At 38.6% G+C, this 16,236-nt stretch overlaps 1 protein-coding gene and 1 non-coding gene across 2 annotated transcripts in view; one reads left to right on the top strand and one right to left on the bottom strand.

Moving 5' to 3' along the window:
• Positions 1–16,236, top strand: part of VKORC1L1 (vitamin K epoxide reductase complex subunit 1 like 1) — a 66,344-nt gene that overhangs the window by 20,155 nt on the left and 29,953 nt on the right. The gene's annotated exons all lie outside the window — the stretch shown is intronic.
• On the bottom strand, positions 10,461–10,548 carry LOC129083951 (small nucleolar RNA SNORD86). Its single transcript, XR_008530522.1, has one exon. It is a non-coding gene; the product is annotated as a small nucleolar RNA SNORD86 (small nucleolar RNA).

Below are 16,236 nucleotides of genomic sequence, written 5' to 3' on the forward strand. Positions count from 1 at the left end.
TAGAACAGAGGGAGGCAGACAGGCTCTAGGTGGAAGATATGTGACTGGTTTTTGAAAATACTGATTTGAGATGCTGGCCTGTAAAACAGCTGTAGCTGTGAGCTAGAAGTGTGGGTTTAGGACACTTCTCATTATAAATTCAGTGTGTTTCTGTGTATGTGTACAGGCCAGATACTTCAGTTGGTTAGAACATTGTCCTGACATGCCAAGGTTGTGGGTTTGATCCTGGTCAGGGCACATACAAGACACAACGAATGCAACAGATCATTGTTTCTCTTCCCCCTCCCCCATCTTTACACTCTCTCTCTTTAAAATTAATTTTAAAAAAATACAGAAATGTATAAAGAAAAAATGACTTATAAAACAGATAATCATTCTTAACATTTTAATTGAATTACCTTCTGGGTTTTCTTTTCTGGTTACATATATATAAAACTAAATATGTAAAGTCACATTTTAAAATGTAGTGGAGGTTTTACACTTTGTAATCCACTTTTTCTTTGTGTTCTAGTCGTGAATGAAGAAGTCCAAGGCCAGTTATGTATTGTGCTTCTGTTAAGAGTCAGCAACAGGCCCGGCAGGTGTAGCTCAGTGGATTGAGTGCCGGCCTGTGAACCAAAGGGCTGCCAGCTCAGTTCTCAGTTGGGGCACATGCCTGGGTTGCAGGCCAGGTCCCCAGTATGGGGTGTGCGAGAGGCAACCACACGTTGATGTTTCTCTCCCCTTCTTTCTCTCTCCCTTGACTTCTCTCTAAAAATAAATAAGTGAAATCTTTAAAAAAAAAGCAGCAAAAGAGCTCATAAGTAAAATTCTGGGGCTTGTTGAAATGACATACAGTGAGATCCTGCACAGATGGAGAAGAACATGTGGCAAGGACAGAACTTTGGAAACCTGCCTATATTTGAGGATTCAAGAATAAGAAATCATAATTAGAGAAGTAGGAGAATTAAAATAGTGCCAAACTAAAGGGAACAAATTCCAAGAAAAAAGAAGTAGTTAGTATTATTACATATTTTAAAAAGGTAAAGCTGGGTGAAGGCTAAGACAAGGACTTTAGATAGGAAATTGTGAAATCACTGGTTGATTTACAAAATCTATCTGTCCAACAATGATGGAATAAGAAGGACTGAATTTACCTGGCTACTTAAAACAACTAGGAAACTAGAATATATATAAATTAACAGTTTGCAGACATTGAATAACAGGCAAAGTAAGACTCTGGTCACTGAAATAAGAGGAACCCACTGAGTTTTATGGTTGCCCCAGTTTATTGTCTGGAGGTAGTTTGCAGGGTGCAGAGCAGGGATGGGAAATGCAAATAGAGCCTAGTAGTCTCATTGAGTTGAGTGGAAGTTGGAGGGGCCAAGGCAGCTATAATTTATGGACAGAGTACTTGAGAGGTGGAAGTTGCATAGAGAACTCCAGAAATATGCAGAGGTGTCCCCTTGAGTTTGACTGAGTACTGATCTGCACGCATATGAGGGGAAACCACCTGAGGCCAAAGAACCAACAACTCCACTTGGGAACAGTAGGCTGGAACTCACAAAGGGCTGGGCGTAGTCTTTATCACTAGCCCTCAGCATACACAGGGCACCAAAAATGTATTGTCTTGGTGATAGGACTAAATCAATCATAAATTAAAGGTTGCTCTGTGCTTGCCTTAACAAAGTATGAAAGCAAACCTTGGGGGAATCCAGCCGACTTTAAGAAATTTTAATTGCCAGAACAAAGCCAAGTACTGTTTGAAGGAATACAGTGGTACCTCGATACTGGTTGTTCATTTGTTCTGGAACTTTAGAATTGTCGAAACCAAGGAATACCAAACGATGAAGCATTTTCTTTTGCGTGGCAATGTAGTAATTCATACAAGTTCTAGCAAGCTCAACAGGCACCAAGCAAGTGCTGAATGCTGAAACATTTTTTTCGTCAAAATGGGATGAGTACAGGGTTTGACGAGTTCTGGAGCTGATGGGTACTGAGGTATGACTTTACTTCAAAATCCAGCACCCAAAACATAACCTAGCATGCACTCAAAAATTACCAGGTATGTTAAAAAAACAGGGGAGTATGACCTATAATCAAAAAATTCAGTCGACAGAAATAGATTCAGAAATGAGAGATGATGGAATTAATGAACAAGGACATTAAAGCAGCTATTATTAAATATGCTTTATATGTTCAGGCAGGTAGAGGAAATAGTTAAAGTATTGGAAGAAAAATGGAAGATATAAAAAAGACCTAGATAGAACTTACAGAGATGGAAATGGAATGAAAAAATACACTGGGACTAATAGGTGAGGAACAGCAGATCAATGAACTTGAAGATATAACAGTAGAAACTGTCTAAAATCAGACAGAGAGGAAAATGTGGGTGACTGTAACAGAAACTAGTCAGTCACAAAAACAGGCTGACATATATTGGAGCCCCAGAAAAGAGGGAGAGGGGAGGACAAAGATGATTTTTAAATATTCTGACCAGAAAATTTCCTAATTTCATGAAAACTACAAACCCACAAATCAAGGAAGCTCAGTAAATCCCAAGGACAATAAATATAAAGAACACCACACCAAGGCACATCATAATCAAATTGCTGATAGCCACTGATAAAGAGAAAATTGGAAAGCAGGCATAGAAAAAAAAAGACACATTGTGTACATACTAACATAAGAATGTAGCAGATTTTTCATCAGAAATTGAACAAATCAAAAGACAGTTGTTAAAAAATTTTTCTTTAATTTTTCAATTACGTTAGATATACAACATCTGTATTGGGTATACAACATTGTGATTCAACATTTATATAACTTATGAAGTGATCATCCCAATAGGTCTAGTACGCATCTGACACCAAGCTGTACCTTACAGCCCCGTAACTGTTTTTATAACTGGCAATTTGAACATTTTAATCCCTTCCTCTTTTCCTCCTCCCCTAGCCCTTCCTCCCATTTGGCAACCATCAAAATGATCTCTGTATCAATGGATTTGTTCCTGTTTTGTTCATTTATTTTGTTTTTTAGATTTCATATATAAATGAAATCACATGGAATTTGTCTTTCTCTGACCCATTTTACCTAGCATAATAGCCTCTGGACCCATGTTGCTGCAGATGGCAAGATGTCATTCTTTTGTATGGCTGGAGTAATGTTCCATTGTATTGCCACATCTTTATCTGTTTGTCCCTCAGTAGACACTTAGGTTGCTTTCGTATCTTGGCCATTGTAAATAATGCTTCAATGAACATAGGGAAACACATGCATTTTTGTGTTAGTGTTTTGGGTTTCTTTGCATAAATACCGAAAAGTGGAATTTCTGGGTCCTCCATTGTCTCTCTGAGTTTTAGTCTGTGTTTTAAAGTCTATTTTGTTTGATATAAGTACCCCAGTTTCTCACCCCTCACTTTCACGAAAGATATTTTTCCATCCCTTTCAGTCTGTGTCTTTTTTTTCCCCCTTAAGATTTTATTTATTTTTAGAGAGAGGGAAAAGGAGCAAGAAAGAAAGGGGGAGAAACATCGATTGATTGCCTCATGCATGCCCCCCAACCTGGGACCTGGTCTGCAACCCAGGCATGTGCCCTGACCAGGAATCAAACTGGCAACCCTTCGGTTTGTGGGCTGGCACGCAATCCACTGAGCCACACCAGCCAGGAACAGTCTGTGTGACTGTCTTTTATCTGAAATGGGTCTCTTGTAGACAGCATATCTATGGGAGTTGTTTTTTTAGTCATTTAGCCACCCTTTGTATTTTGATTGGAGCATTTAACCAAATTACATTTAGTAATTATTGATAGCTATCTAATTATTACCATTTTATTTATACTTTATCTTTTTTCTTCTTAAAGAAGTCCCTTTTAACATTTCTCGTAATACTGGTTTGGTGGTGATGAACTCCTTTAGCTCTTTCTTGTCTGGGAAGCTTTTTATCTATCCTTCAATTCTAAATGATAATCTTGCTGGGTAATCTTAGGTAATAGGTCATAGCTTTGATCACTTTGATTATTTTGTGCCAGTCCCTTCTGGCCTGCAGTTTCTTTTGAGAAATCATTGGACAGTCTTATGGGAAATCCTTTGTAGGTAACTAACTGCCTTTTTCTTGCTTCTTTTAAGACTCATTGTCTTTTACCTTTGTCATTTTTATTATAATGTGCCTTGGTGTGGGCCCCTTTGAGTTCATCTTGTTTGGGATTTTCTGCACTTCCTGGGATTTTATGTATGTTTCCTTCGCCAAGTTAGGGAAGTTTTCCATCATTTTTTCAAATAGGCTTTCAATTTCTTGCTTTCTGTCTTCTTCTTGAACCTGTATGATATAAATGTTGGTATGCTTGATGTTGTCCCAGAGGTCCCTTAAATTATCCTGTTTTAAAATTCTTTTTTCTTTTTGCTGTTCTGATTGGGTGTTTTCTGCCTTGTGTTCCAAGTGCTGGTTAGAGCTTCTGCTTTATTTTATCTACTATTGATTTCCTATAATGTATTCTTCATTTCAGTTATTTTATTCTTGATTTCTGACTGGTTCTTTTATATGTTTTTTTAATCTCCTTTTCTTTTTGGTTTCCTATCTCTTTGTTAATGTTCTCATTGGGTTGATCTACTCTTCTAAGTTCAATGAGCATCCTTATAACCAGTGTTTTGAAGTCTGTATCTGGTAGATTTCTTGTCTACATTTTGTTTAGTTCTTTTTTTCTGGAATTCTGTTCTTTTATTTGGGATATTTTTCTTTGTTTCCTTATTTTAGCTGCCTCCCTGTGTTTGCTTCTTCATATTAAGTAGAGCCACTATGTCTCCCAGTCTTGGGAGAGTGGCCTTATATACTAGGTGCACTATGGGACCCTAGTATATCTCCCATATACTCCGGCTCAATCTTCCTGGTCACCTGAGCCAGGTCCTCCAGGTGTGTCTCTCGTATGGGTTGTGTGTGATGTGGCCCCCTGTTACAGTTGGTCCTTGATTACTGTTGGAGCATCAAGAGGAGGGATTACAACAGAGGAGCTGTTGTACAGGGGCACACCCCAAAAACAGGATTTGTTTCAGCAGGTGCCTGCTGAGTCTGCTTTGGGTGTGTCATTTGTGGAGGTGGTTGGGTGGTGTTTGGTGGGATCTGAAGTGGAACGGCCACTGGGTGTGTTGGTTCTGGGGCCTCTTGAGAGGGGCTCTGGTGCAGGCCAGGGTCACTCGTTGCCTGTGTCTTGCACAGGACCACCTGATACGAGCTACGAAGTGATTTTCAAATGGCTGTCTCTTGTGCTGGGCTTGGGTGTGCCTGGTAAAGGCTAAGCTGTGAACCGAGGCTGGTTGCCACTCATGTTGGACTTGAGGCTGCTTATCAAGAGGTATGGGCATGCTGAGGCCAGACACTATTTATTTGGGGTTTGTGAACCTTTGAGAGCTTTTAGGAAAGTCTGCAGCATGAGCCTAGACAGGCCATTTGTATGGAAAAGTCACTGGAAGCAGCTTGGGTGCTGCAAGTTGGTTGGGACAGGACCTTGGAATAATACCAGAGCTAGGGTATTAGCCAGATTGATGGAGACCCAGACCTGGTGCCTGCTTGTGCCTGCAGACTGGGCCGGGGGAGGAGTAATAGCTTCTGCCAGTACTTCTGTCTGAGAGAAAGCTGCCCCTCAAACCCTCTCCCTGAAGCCACACAATTCAGTTCCTCCTTATATGTCCCTGGTGTTTTTCCAGTTGCTGCCCCAGCACTGAAACTCATGAGTCCGTTAGTGAGTAAGTCTGTGTGCTGGTCCTTTAAGAGGAACACTTGGGACTCCAGAAGCCGTTTATCTCACTCAGCCACCATCCTCGCCTAGTTTTCACAGCCAGAAGTTACAGGGATTTCTCTTCTGGTCCTGGAGCGCTGGGCTGGGGAGCCTGTTGTCGGGCTGGGACCTTTTGCTCCTCAGTGGGGTCTATGCAGCCAATATATCCCTCCCAATTTTTAGCCGTCACACATGGGTGTGGGTCCAGCCCATTCCATGTCTCTGCCCCTCCAACTAGCACTGATTACTGACTTGAAAAAGAGTGGTTTAGATTTGTATTCACATTCCAGAATGGCACACAGTAGACCTCCCAGAGTTCTGTTTTGATTAGCAATATGTGCTACTGTGAATACTACTGGTTTTATTTTGTTTTGTTTTTAGCCATGGAAGAAAGGTCTAATATTTCACTGATATTAGCTAGGCTAACGACCTACAAATCTCTGAGCGAGGTGTTTAATTATTTTTCAAGTTTAAATTTACTTGAACTTCGGGGAGTCTGAGATTATAATCAGAACATTTTGATATTTCCAAAGACAATTTTTTTGTTCAGTTTGCTAATCTAAGCTAGGTTGGTTTTTGTTTTTGAGAGAATCTCCCTTTGCCATTTTTTTTCCCTATCAGAGACAACGGATTCAATGGATAGAACACTGGGTTAAATATGAAAATGTTTTCTAGTCCAGGCTTTTATTGATTACTATAACAAATAAGCAATCTGTGTCAGACCTAGTAACTCCTGATATATGGGGAAGCCACAACTACTCTGTGTGTGAATATCAATAACTGGTTGAGATATTTTCCTGTACCCTTCAAATTTCCAAATCTTACAAATTTGTTTACTTCAAGATTATTTAGGATTTATATGTATTTACTCTGTTGACATAAACTCAAGGTACAGGTAGCTACTTATGGCTAGCCCAGTGTTTCTCCAAATGAGGTAAAGGGTGAGTTTTTAAAATTTTCCCACCAGTATGTACCGATATGCTCGCAAAATAAGTTACTTAAAAAAGTGGAAACAACAAACAACAGACATGCTTAATACAAGCTCAGGTAGTTTATTCAGCTGACAAAATTACATTTTAATAATATAATCAGAAAAATAACCGTATATATGAAAAATCCTTAAAACTGTTCAGCCAATTACTACTTCAGATTTCTCCATTACACTTTTAACTTCATGGGTTTTTTTTTTTTTTTAAGCAATTATAACTAAATAAAGTTATAGCAACTGGGTGTTTTGAAATCTGACATAGTACTTTGAGCAAACACTTTTATGGTTACAGTTGCGCTTGCCTCTTGCTTGTTAGCCAACTGTTCTGGATTGAAGACAGCACTACTTTCAGGTGATAACATATAGCTAAACTGCTACTATGCTTTGATTTAATAATACTCCTTTTTTAAAAATTAAATTTATTGGGATACATCGGTTAATAGGATCATAGGTTTTTGGTGGACATTTCTAAGATATAAGATCTGTATATTGCACTGTGTGCCCACCGCCTAAAGTTATGCTATCTTCTGTTACCATATGTTAGGCTCCTCCCCTCTCCACTCCCTTTCCTCTGGTAACTAGTACACTGACGTCTGTGTCCATGAGTTTCAGTTTTATATCCCACATAGGAGTGAAATCATATGGTTCTTAGTTTTCTCTGACTGACTGATTTTGCTTAGCATAATATTTTCAACTTCCATCCTTGTTGTTGCAAATGGCAGTATTTTGTCTTTTCTTATGGCTAGGTAGTATTCCATTGTACATATGTACCACGTTGTCTTTATCTAATCCTCTATTGAAGGACACTTTGGTTGTCTCCATATCTTGGCCACTGTGAATAATACTGCAATGAACATGGTGCATATATCTTTGTGAATTCATGTTTTCAAGTTTTTCAGGTAGATACCCAGGAGATGGATTGCTGGGTCATATGGTAACTCTTTTTAGTTGGATCGTTTGGTGCTGAGTTTTATGATTTTTTTTCCTTAATCTTCACCTGAGGATATGTTTATTGATTTTTAAAGAGAAAGAGAGAGAAACACACACATTGATGTGGGAGAAACATCGATTGGTTGCCTCCCGTACACACTGCGACCAGGGATTGAACTTGGCAACCTAGGTGTGTGCCCTGACTTGAGTGTTGAACTGGAAACCTTTTGGTGTATGGGATGATACTCCAACCAGCTGAGCCACCTGGCCAGGGCTGTGAGTTCTTTATGTATTTTGGAAATTAACCCATAGAAGAAAACATATGTACTAAACTTATGGACCTTGGTTGTAGAGAACATTTTATGAATTTGACCCCAGAGGAAAGGGAAGTAATGGCAAAAATAAATGAATAATACTCTTAAGTAGAGAAGCCATTGTTATTGTTACTGAGTTATGTTGGTGGGGTTGGCAAAAGAAATCTTAAAATCATTTTCATCAAGATCAGAATAATCATTTAGAATTTTATCCAAAAAGAAGAGTCTCAAATGTAACCTTTATCTTTCAGTAGTAGCCGACTCTGACAGTTTCTGCTCCGAATAGTTGAATTATCTTTAAATGAAAGAAATAGATTCATTTCTATTACATTTCCTATTTTTGGATCTCCTTTGGTTGGAAAATTAAATTTCAAAATGTTCTGTTACATTTGTTACACATATAGTAATAATATGGAGAAACTATTCTTCTAATCTTCTAATTTTGTTTCTCCCTTTAATCTTACCTGCCATTGAAAAGCATCTTGCATATCTTCCTTATAAGGAAGTCTTTTAAAAAATTTTTATTTTTCAATTTCAGTTTACTTTCATTATTATTTTATATTAGTTTCAGATGTACAGTACAGTGGCTAGACAATCATATACTTTACAAAGTGCCCCCCCCCCCCAAAATTTCCAGTATCCACCTGGCACCTTACACAGTTACTACAATATTATTGACCATATTCCCTATGCTGTACTTTACATCCCTTGACTGTTTTATAATTATCAATTTGTAATAATGAACTCTTAAGATCATTAAAAATACAGAAGATACTATAAACTGATTATTCAATTCACATCTTTTACAAGTTGGAACCAAACTTGTTTATCTTACAGAAATATTAGAATTGTTTTGTAATTCCAACTTCCTCTCAGTAACCAATGTTTTAACATTAATTCATCAGCAATCATTTATAAGATACCTCTTTCTAAAAAGATTATGTGTAATTTAATGTGTTAGTATTTACATTGAGTGGTTTTTATTATGATTCTAAATGTGCTGTTTAGTTCAACTGACTTTTTTATATCAAGATTTTGTCATTGAAAGAAGCAATGTGTTGATTTGCTTTCAGGTGCTTCTTAACCTGGTGAATTATGCCAGAATGTTTTCTTGTCATTGCAGGTGTGCCATCAGAACATTCTTCTCTACAAAACTATAGACCAATTTTGTTGACAGTATAATTCTTCATAGTTTTACCCAGTTCAAAGCTAATAGTGTTTGTTGCCTGCAAAACTGAGAAGAAAAATTCTTCCTTTATATCACCATCATGTTCAAATAGCACATAAGTAATATCTGTGCACTTGCCAAGATGCAGTGAAAAATACTTTGCAAATATTGTTTTGTAAATTGGTTTTCCATGTCATTAGTTTCTCAAAGTGGTGAACTTTGCTATCATTGGAAAGTGCAGATTTAGCCAGTATTTCCAACAAATAGCTTTGTTGTAATGGTTCATTTGTTTCTTTCTTTTTTCTTGTGAATTTGTTTTTATTGGGTTATAAGGGATGAGTCAGGAAATGTCACTGCGTGTAGCAATACCTGACCAGGTTACTGTCCATTCTAATCATTCTGGGATACCTTTTGGAGCGTTTTATTTCTTTCTTTCTTTTTTTTTTTTAGAACTGCTGCTCTTGTTGCCGGCAGCTTCTTCAGGTCCCCTGCTGAATGGCCTCTCTTTGGAAGAGAATTTCCTTTTTTGGGTGGACACTCCTGTTTCCTGCTGATTGGTTTTTCTTTAGTGAAGGACTTCTTCCTCTTGGGAGGACCTCCCCTGCAAGCCAAGATCACTACTAACCAGCTCCTACTTGGAAACCAAGTTTTCTTTTTCTTGGATTTGGATAAATGGATAGATGGCTCTTCCATTGCATTCTTCTGAGGAGGCTCCTGGAGCTTTTGCTTTTTCTTCTTTTTAGGGTCTTTCACTTGTCTCCCCTGGTTGAAGACTCCTGAGAGGGAGCTAAGGACAGAACACACCTGCCCAGTGATCTTGTATGTGCTACAACCAGCTCTCTGGGCTCTTGAGCAAGTTTGCTCAGCACCTGTCTCCTTCCCTGTTCTCTTCTTGCATACTATTGCTGTTTTCAGAAGACACCAGGGCAATTGCTGCTAGTTATTTCTTTTCCTCCTTCAGAGTTTCTTCTGCTGTTTCTCTAGCTTTCTTGTAATCTGAGCAGCCACTCCCTCTAAATCATTGCCTCCTTCATGACCTCCATATTCTTTCGCAGAATCTCCAGTCTCATAGGATAGCTGCTTCTCCACTTGCTCTCGATGCTTCTCCTGAAATACACTTGCAGGCACTTCAAAGAAGCAATCAATTCATGAGGAAATACTACATTTGTTTGCCAGATATCCCGAGATGTGGCCTTTTTTCTTGGCAGCTGCTCAGCCAGTGAAGGTGGAATGGGAAATGAATCCATATTTTGGTGTGTTAACCCTTGTCTTCAGAGCTCTGGAAACTTGGTCCCTTTGCTGGGCCTAGGGAATCACTCACACACCTGGAATGACCATCGCCACTGTAGCAGAGGCCTGTATCGGCCAGGACACATTTAGTTGTTTCTTAAGAGTTGTATTTAGCCTTTTTGTCTTAGCAATCCAAAATGCTAGGATAGGAAGCCTGTAAAACAAACATTTATGGGTGAAATACTGAATATCTATTTCTGTTGGCTTTTTAAACTAAATGCTTTCTTTCAAAGAATTCTTTTGATTTTGAGCTTATTTTTGTGTATATTTTGTATGTATATACTCCTTAAATTTTGATGGTTTTGCTGCTCCATTGACCAGTATATCTCTGCATTTAACACACTGTAATGTTAGTACTTCATCATCAATTATGGATATAAAACTGAACTCAGTATATAAGGAATTATATTCCTGAGTGAAGTAGGCCTTCTTTGGTCTTTACCAGTTCAGTATCACTTTCTTCACCTTCATTTGGTTTTTTGCCGCTAGTGCCTCCAGAAAAAGTGCGTCTTCCCCAGTAAACATGCTGAAAAATGCACTGAAGCTTGTTTGTCCACATGTTCAATAGGTTAAAATAACATGGGTTTTGTTTTCTCATGTACCTATTGATGTTAAATTATAAATTAAGAAACAGGTATAAGATGAGGATAACATGTGCCTTTTCTAAGATTTTTATATACCTTTATGTAGTTGACAAAATAACCCTAAATATAGCACACATAATATGATTCTACTATGCTTGACTCATACACATCACACTACATGCAACTTGCCGTGTGACTTTGAAAACAGTTGGATCTATCTATAGTCTAATGAACAAGACAGATCCACTAATTATGCACTTTGATGTCACAGCAATGTTAAACTTCTGTAAAAGCTTCTAAGTGCTTGTTTTCAGTTTCTGAATTGATCTAATCATGAATCCGTAACAAATGGTTTATAGATGATCATTGGTTTGTGATCCATGCTTTGAATAGCAGTGGACTGTATCACTCCCAGTGGATTTTATCACCCCCCCATAAAATCATAGGCTTTATGGACACTAATATTTGTCTATTGTAAATAACCAGTTTCACTGCCTCTTTTAAAAGGATTTATTTGATACCTGTTATATGATACAGCAGAGCATGTTACACACTTTTGAGAAACGTATCATTCCATAATAATATTAAGGTAAAAGAATGTCTTATTAGAAACAATAAGAAATATCATAACTTATATTTAGTCATTATTGCACTTTAATTTTCAAATATTTGACAATATATTTATGAAAGAATCTTCAAGTATATACTGTTTTAACTGAAATTTCAGAACCTTTAAAGTAAACATGAACTGTTCTTAAATGTTTGAGGTGTAAATTTACAAATGTAACTTGTTACTGATGCCAGTGGAGATGGAGAGTATTGTTTCTTCTCCAAGAAGTCATTAAGAATCACATATTGGGAGGATCCAAGATGGCAGCAGCATAGGTAGAAGCTATGCAAACTTCCCCCCAGGATCAAACTGGAATTACAACTAAATTATAGAAAAGTCATCCTGAATAACCAACTGAAGATTAGCTGGAGAGAAGAATTATAACCAAGGACTTAAAGAAGAAACCTCATTGAGACTGGTAGAAAGTGCAGAAGTGTGAGAGGACTTGCTGGGCTCCCACCAGTGGCAGCTAAAGTTCCAGAGGCATAGTTCAGCTGCAGGGGCTCCCCCCTGAAAAGTGTGAGGTCTAAATCCCAAGCTGGGCCCCCCAGCCTTGAGTACCAGAACCAGGAAAGGCATCGCATAACACTGGTTATGAAAAGCAGCAGGATTTCTGTCTGCCAGGGAGAGAAGGCTAGAGATGCAGCCATCCTCAAAGGGCCAATGCACAAAATTTTGCTTGCAGCAATACACCCTGGACTCCAGTTGAGGAAGGGCAAAGTGCACTACAGCTGTATGAGGAGAGTCACAGGTTGGTGGCTCTGGGGAGTGAGCTGAAGGGTCAGTTGCCAGGATCCCTGTGCTCAGCCATCCCTCTGTACTGCAGAAGCCAGCTTTCTCAGGCAAAGCACTCCTGTCCATGTAGCATCAGCCTGGGGAGAAGCACCCACAGAAATCCTTCTTGCCTTACGACGTGGAGCTTAAGTACTGCTGACGAATACAGTTAGAGGCTCTTTCAGTGACTTAAGTCTAACAGACAGCCTGTAGCTAGAGGTAGATCTTTGGGTGCTTTGAGACTTTTGCTGACCTGCCAACAGGACCAGAGCTGGTAGAAGCCATACTTGATTCTTTCCACACGCACCCAGGCCCAGCAGAGGGAGCTACAAGCTGTGAATTGCTGATAGCTCCAAACAGGTTACCCAGGGCTAATTGCAGCCAGTGTCTGACATAGTGTGCAGCAGAGTCTGCAGATCTACCTAATGCATAGAAACAAACAAAGAGGCAGCCAAAATGGGAAGACAAAGCAATAGGCCCTAAATGAAAGAACAAGAGAATGCTCCAGAACTACTAAATGAAATGGAGGCAAGCAATTTATCAGATATAGAGTTCAAAGTAATGATTATTAAGATGCTCAACAGCATGGAAAAAGACATTCTTATAAAAAAAGACTAGTCAGAAATGAAGAATGCAATATTTGAAGTAAATAATATACTAGAAAGATAAACACTAGGTTAGATGAAGCAGAGGATTGAATCAGTGATTTGGAAGACAAGGTAGAAAAAACACCCAAGCAGAACAACAAAAAGAAAAAAATTAAAAAAAAAAAATGAAGATAGTTTAAGGGAACTTCGGGACAACATGAAGTGTAACAACATCTGCCTCATCGGGGTACTATAGGAGAAGAGAGAGCAAGGAATTGAGAACTTATTTGAAGAAATAATGACTGAAAACTCCCATAACTTGGTGAAGGAAAAAAACACAAGTCCAGGAAGTGCAGAATACCAAATAAGATGGATTTAAAGAGAACCACACCAAGACACATCATAATTAAATGGCAAAGCTTAAAGACAAGGAGAGAATCTTAAAAGCAGTAAGAGAAAAGCAGTTATCTACAAGAGAGCTCCTATAAGACTGTCATCTGATTTCTCAACAAACATTTCAGGCTGGAAGGGATTGGCATGAGATACTCAAAGTGATGAAAAGCAAGGACCTACACCCAAGGCTACTTAACCCAGCAAGGCTATAATTTAAAACTGAAGGAGAAATAAGAGCTTCCCAGACAAGAAAAAGTTAAAAGCGTTTGTTACACCAAAACAGTATTAAAGGGCTTGATTGAAGAAGAAAAAGGAAAAGGAGGGAAAAAGAAAACAGATACATAGTTAGAAAAATAAAATGGCAATAAATACATATCTATTAGTAATCACTTTAAATATAAATGGCTTAAATGCTCTAAGGCCCTCTGTCTAAAATTAAATAAAATCTTAAAACAAATAACGTTTTTGCACAGCAAAGGAAACCATGAACACAATGAAAAGATAACCCACTGAATGGGTGAACATATTTGTCAATACATCTCATAAGGGATTAATATCCAAAATTTATAAAGAACTTACAGAACTCAGCACCAAAAAAAATCCCAAACAGTCCAATTAAAAATGATCAAAGGACCTGAATAGACACTTCTCTGAAGAGGACATACAGATGGCCAATAGACATACGAAAAGATGCTCAGTGTCACTAATCATCAGTGAAATGCAAATTGAAACCATAATGGAATACCACCTCACACCTGTCAGAATGACTGTCATCAATAAATTAACAAACGTGTTCTGGTGAGGATGTGGAGAACATTATGCTAAGTGAAATAAGCCAGTCAGAGAAAGACAATTACCATATGATTTCACTCATATGTGAAATCTAGTGAACAAACAGAATAGAGACAGACTCATAGAGACAGACTCAGAGCAGACTGACAGTTCAGGTTGGGGAGTTTAGGGTGAGTTGGAGGGATCCAGCAATAAAGAAAAAAAGAGAAAGAGCTCATGGAAATGGACAGCAGTGTGGTGATTGAGGTGGGGGAGAGGGTGTGGGTGGAATTGTAAGAGGGTATAGAGGGGGTAAATGGTAATGGAAAAAATACAATAAAGAAAAGAGCCACATACTATGTGGTGTAACTTGTGGCCCTTTTCAAAATCTCGCAGTATTTACAGCTGATAGTTTTTAGTACACAGGTATCTCCATGTTTATGAACTTGCTCCATTGGGTGTTTTTGGTGTCTTCTGATTTATGTAGTTGATAAATGAGAATTACCCAACATTTCCTTATGAAAATCATCAAACATACAGAAAAGTAAAAAAAAAAAATGTTGTAGGATGTGTATATACCTATCACTTAGAGCCTACCATTAACATTTTACTGTATTGCATTTTTACATGCCTGTATAAATCACTACCCAACCATCTCTAAAAACTTTCTCTTAAATATTTTAGCATGTATAGCATTAACTAGAGTTTTTCATTTGCTTACAGTTTGTTTTCTTTTGAGTCAAAAAATACATAAATGCAGAGAACATATTTTAACTATGTTCTCTGAGTTTTGACAAATGCATACACCTGCATAAGTCAAAATTCTGTCAAGATAAAGGGTGGTGGCACACACTCAGAGGTGATTTTGCCTCTCACGGGACATTTGACAATTTCTGGAGATATTTTTGGTTGTCCCAATGGGTGGAGAAGTAATGACATCTAAGGGGTAGAGTTCAGTCACAGTTCTTTGCCTAGTAGAGCCACTTTTGACAGATCTTGATAGCATTATCATAACCTTGGTAAGTTACATTTTGCCTCTTGTCAGTCAGTCCCACGCTGCACATTCGTAACCTCTCAGAGGTAACCAGCCATTGGTATGATTTAAAAAAATATTATAGCTTTGTTCTAGAAGATATAAACAAGATCAAACATTATGAACTTCATGGTAACCTTGCCTAAAAAGAAAACTGCCTAGAAACCCTTTAGGGGAAGCAAAATATTTCCCATTATAATAGAAATCTTTTATAGGGTTTCATACAGAGGACAGAATATTTTCAGCAACATTCCTTTAGCAAACAAAGTAAAGAAATTTGTATTTTATTGGACAGGAACTGGTCTGGAGAGGGTCTGGCTCAGGCTGGCCTGTGGTGTATGGGTTCTTGAGTGTAGGAAAGATCTCACAGCACGAGTCCAGGTGATTTTTGAGAGTATGTTTATTAAGGCTGGGGACAGTGAGACAAAGGAAGGACTTAGGTTAAGGAATTAACAGGAGAGAGCCTTGGTGATGTTCTGCTTTGGCTTTCTAGAGAAGATACGTGAAAGGAGTGAGCCAAGGCAGGGCTGCTCTTAGCTCTCTGGACGTGAAGGTCACAGAGACAGAGATAAACAGTTGGGATGCTCTTCAAACATTTCGCAAAGAGTACTTTGTGCAGCCAGGGTTTGATAAGACGTGCATACTGTCCATTTCAAGGTATATGATGTGGTACCCCCGAAACAACGGAATTACCTTCTAGAGGGCAGAGCCCCTTGTAGTACAGGCTTCCCCCACTAGGTGAGTGTTCCAGGAGCCCATCTATATCTGTACCAGCTGGTGGTGTTGTGGGAGGCTATGTTCTGCCTCGGTGAATTTTTCTTGAAGACTCTTTGAATGTGTTTGCCCCTTTCATGATGGGTGATTTATGAGCACACCTGCCCACTCAGCGCTGAGTGTTCAGCTGTTTTTGACCCAAAACGGCAAGTCCCCCCTGCTCCACCCTCCCTATTCACCTGATTTTGATGGAGCAACTTTTTTTTTGTTCACCCTGGATGAAAAAAGTCCTCAGAGGGACATGTTTTGCTAATGTGGAAGAGGTGAATCA

This window comes from Pteronotus mesoamericanus, unplaced genomic scaffold, assembly GCF_021234165.1.
Source record: "Pteronotus mesoamericanus isolate MK-2021 breed Mesoamerican mustached bat unplaced genomic scaffold, CSHL_Meso_final scaffold_167, whole genome shotgun sequence".
Taxonomy (NCBI): Eukaryota; Metazoa; Chordata; class Mammalia; order Chiroptera; family Mormoopidae; genus Pteronotus; species Pteronotus mesoamericanus.